Source organism: Bombina bombina, chromosome 11 (assembly GCF_027579735.1).
Source record: "Bombina bombina isolate aBomBom1 chromosome 11, aBomBom1.pri, whole genome shotgun sequence".
Classification (NCBI taxonomy): Eukaryota; Metazoa; Chordata; class Amphibia; order Anura; family Bombinatoridae; genus Bombina; species Bombina bombina.
Window position 1 is genome coordinate 34575814 of NC_069509.1, and position 4179 is coordinate 34579992.

At 39.8% G+C, this 4179-nt stretch overlaps 1 protein-coding gene across 1 annotated transcript in view; it reads left to right on the forward strand.

Moving 5' to 3' along the window:
• The first annotated feature begins 3383 nt into the window (after window positions 1-3383).
• The window catches only part of LOC128641852 (uncharacterized), a 32752-nt gene continuing 31956 nt past the window's right edge, over window positions 3384-4179 (forward strand). Inside the window, exon 1 of the mRNA XM_053694413.1 lies at window positions 3384-4070. The gene's annotated coding sequence lies outside the window, so the exon portion shown is untranslated. The remainder of the gene's footprint in view (window positions 4071-4179) is intronic.

The window sequence follows — 4179 nt, forward strand, 5'->3', positions numbered from 1 at the left end:
TTCTATCATCTACAGAACAGACCAAGGAACAATGATAAACACAGATACCAAAGCTGCTGTGATTACCTTGTACCTAAGCTTCTGTTTTTCCCCCTTATTTCAGTGCTTTTTATAGACTTGCACTTTAGCCAAACGGTGCTGACTCATAAATAACCCCACGGTAGTAAGCACAATGTTATCTATATGACACACATGAACTAGCACTGTCTAGCTGTGAAAAAACTGTCAAATGCACTGAGAGAATAGGCAGCCTTCAAGTGCATAGAAATTAGCATATGAGCCCACCTAAGTTTAGCTTTCAAAAAAGGATACCAAAAGAACAAAGCAAATCTGATAATATAAGTATACTGGAGAGTGTTTCAAAATTGTAAACTATGGGGCCTATTTATTATAGTGCGGATGGACATGATCTGATATTGTGGATCATGTCCGCTGCACATCGATAAATGCCGACAGCATACGCTGTCGGCATTTATCATTGCACCAGCAGTTCTTGTGAACTGCTGGGGCAATGCTGCCCCCTGCAGATTCGCAGCCAATCCGCCTCTAGCAGGGGGTGTCAATCAACCCGATCGTATTCGATCAGGTAGATTTCTGGCGATGTCTATCCGCCGCCTCAGAGCAGGTGGACAGGTTCTTTAGACTCTAGGCTTTAGACTGAAGGTTCGCCGGAAAGACGGGGTATCAAGCTCCGTGCGGCGCTTGGCAAATATGCCGCTATATCTGATTCATGTAAGTTTATTTGATTTTATTGTCCCTTAAATCGTTTTCACTAGCTACACATTTAATCCATTTGCATAACTTTACCATAATTTAATAAAGGAACCGCACCCCCAAGGAGCAAGTGCATTGCAGGCAGATCCCTTCCTATGCATGACTAAGATGAATGTACGTACAGCTTATGGGCAAGCTCAGAGTGCTCGTTCTGGCTGTGCCAGCTGTGAAGATCTGCAGCAGCTCTCGTGGGAAAATCACATGCACACAATTTATGCTTATTTTGGGGGTGAATTGCCTGTATATGTTCCATGTAGAAAATGCAAAGGGTTCATTTTTATTAACAAAAAAAGGAAGTAAAATCATTTAAAATAACATACTGCAAAAAGTGCTTGCACATCAATACAGAAGTACTGTGGCTACACAGCACTTTCAGTCACTTTTAATCATAGTTTTGAATTTGTTTGTAGAAAGATGTGAATTTGTTAATAAAATGTGCTGCATTTAAATAAATAGTAAAGTGATATATTTCACTATAAAATCCAATGTATTTAATTAAGATGTACATTTTTTTGGATGTAATATTTGACATATTTTTTTTTCTATCGTGTGCATTTTCTTACAATGAGACACCAAAATTTAATAAACTCAGAATTTGCAGGTTAAACTACTATTACTATTCATTATTTTCCGTATCTTTGAAAGTTTAATTCTGATAATATTTTTACTGCCACACGCAATTAAAACATTTTGGACTAGATTACAAGTGGAACGCAGAAATATTAGCGTTATTGAGCACTAACTCTGCTCAAGTTAAAACAATAGCGCTCCTATTCTTGCACTAGTATTACAATTTGAAAGTAGTGAGTGAGCGGAAAGCTTCATTTGTGCTAACATCTGGAGGTCAGATAGCGTAACCGTCTATGGGGAGTGCTACAAAAGCCTCTTCTAGCTTTCGCTTGCTAGTGTCAAGAAATACTTTAAATATTTATGTTCTTCACCTTGAAAAAAAAAACTTTTTAATGTGCTTTCTTTTCATAATATTTACCCACTATAATCAGCACTCAGCACCATCCACAAACTTCTATGTTGTGGATACATATAGGTTCCTTGTGCTACGCACAATACCCCACTTTTTTTCTCATATATCAATGTTAATGCAGCTGCAGCAGTATCCAGTAGAGGGCCCATCTAGTGCAGGTATCGAGTACCGCAGAGGATTGCAGTAGGAAATACCTGAGTCCCTGCAATGCCTCAGGGTGGTTTATGGCTAAGTGCTGTTAGGGAAATGCTGTGCACATAACAGGGTATTCCTGTGTCCTTGTATCATTCAGCTGCTGTGAAGAGTATTTTCTGTCTTGTTAGGAAATGACACTCACTAGGGACTCTGGGTCTCACATATAGTACTGTCTTAGGCCACCATTAGATTTGTTGTTTTAGCAAAGTCTTAATGACATCCATATTTATTTTTCAGTCTCTTTATTAAGATACAGACTTAAAATACAGGAAATATGTACACAAAATATTAAAAAAACAAAACACAATTTTCAGAACAAAATGGCTTCCTCAGGCAAAAGTCAGTATTTAGTGTGACCTCCCTTCGCACTAAGCACATCTTGATCTCTTTTGGGGATATTGTCCTGAAGTTTTCTGAAGTAATCTTCTATTATATTATACCAGGCTTCTTTCAGCACTTCCCAGAGTTCTTTAGATTTAGGTTGTCTTTTATTTCTTTCTCTGTCCTGGTGACCCCATACTGCCGCTATAATATTCAGGTCTGGACTCTGTGGTGGCCTGTCCATGACTGTCAAATATAATTTCACTGCATTAGCAGTGTGCTTGGGATCGTTATCCTGCTGAAAAATAAAACCATTCCAAATCAGGCGCTTTCTAGAAGGAATGGCACAATGAATTAAAACCTGTCTGTACATTTCAGCATTCATGAATGATCCCATCAATTCGGACAATATCACCAACACCATTGGCAGAAATGCAGCCCCAAACCAGGACAGACCCTCCACCATGTTTTACTGATTCCCCCATCTCTCTCCAACTCTTCTTCTCACATATTGTCAACGACTGGACCCAAAAATGTAAAACTTTGTCACTCTATAATACTCTCTTCCACTGATATTCATTCCAATAAGTGGTTTCTTGGCCCCTAACCTTCCACAAAGACCATATATATACTATAGCTACATTCCCGGTCAAACTCTTTGTCCTGTACTATATTCCTTTTAAACCTTTTTTATACATTTATTTTAATAATAAACCTATATTTTATATTTAATATGTTTTGTTATACTTTAATTTTAGCTCTAACACTTTACTTCAGGTCTTAGGTCCCACTAACTTTTTTGTTATATGTGTTGTACTAAAACATATCACTTTCACCTTCTGTCTTCCTTCATTACTAGAGAGCAATGATCTGTCTGCTGAGACAAGTGGCATATTAGGAGTTAATGTTTGCCAGTAACTGGAAAAACCACATTTTATTCTCTTTAGGATATTTGTGCAGGAGGAGGGGATAACACCCCGGGCACCAGTGGATAGCTGACCCATGAGACATCTGTATGAGGCAGGTGTAGAACCTGAAAAGCGATCTTTACGTGTAATGTAGCACCCTAAAGTACGCACAGCTCTTTCCCTTTGTAATCTGTGCACAGCTCTGTCATTTTGTAATCTGTGCACAGCTCTGTCATTTTGTAATCTGTGCACAGCTCTGTCAAGTTCTGATCTGTGGAGCTGACACTCTAATCTGCACACAGCACTCTCAACTTCTGATCTGTGGAGCTGACACTCTAATCTGCACACAGCACTCTCAACTTCTGATCTGTGGAGATGACACTCTAATCTGCACACAGCGCTCTCAACTTCTGATCGGAGGAGTTGACACTCTAATCTGCACACGGCTCGTCAAATTCTGATCTGTAGAGCTGGCACTCTAATCTGCACACAACGCTCTCAAGTTCTGATCTTTGGAGCTGAAACTCTAACCTGCACACAGCGCTCTCAAGTTCTGATCTGTGAAGCTGATATTCTAATCTGCACACAGCGCTCTCAAGTTCTGATCTGTGGAGCTGACACTCTAATCTGCACACAGCGCTCTCAAGTTCTGATCTGTGGAGCTGACACTCTAATCTGCACACAGCTCTCTTTAGTTCTGGCCTGCAGAGCTGACACTTTAATCTACACACAGCGCTCTCTGAATCAGTCTCTAACTGCAGACAGCACTTTAGGACTTTGGCCTGAAGAGCTGAAACTCTAAGAACTGCGTGACCCTGCCTGCAAAGAGAATTCGTTTGATTGATTAACCCATCTTTATATTTGTTATTTCTCTGTGACTCTCGGACAAGGTAAGTTTTGCTGTAGACAAGTTTATGTTTATATTGCACTTAGAGTCCTTACCCTACAATGGGGCTGTGCCCAGCAGTTACCATATAGAAAGTGTGGGATTTTTGTAGG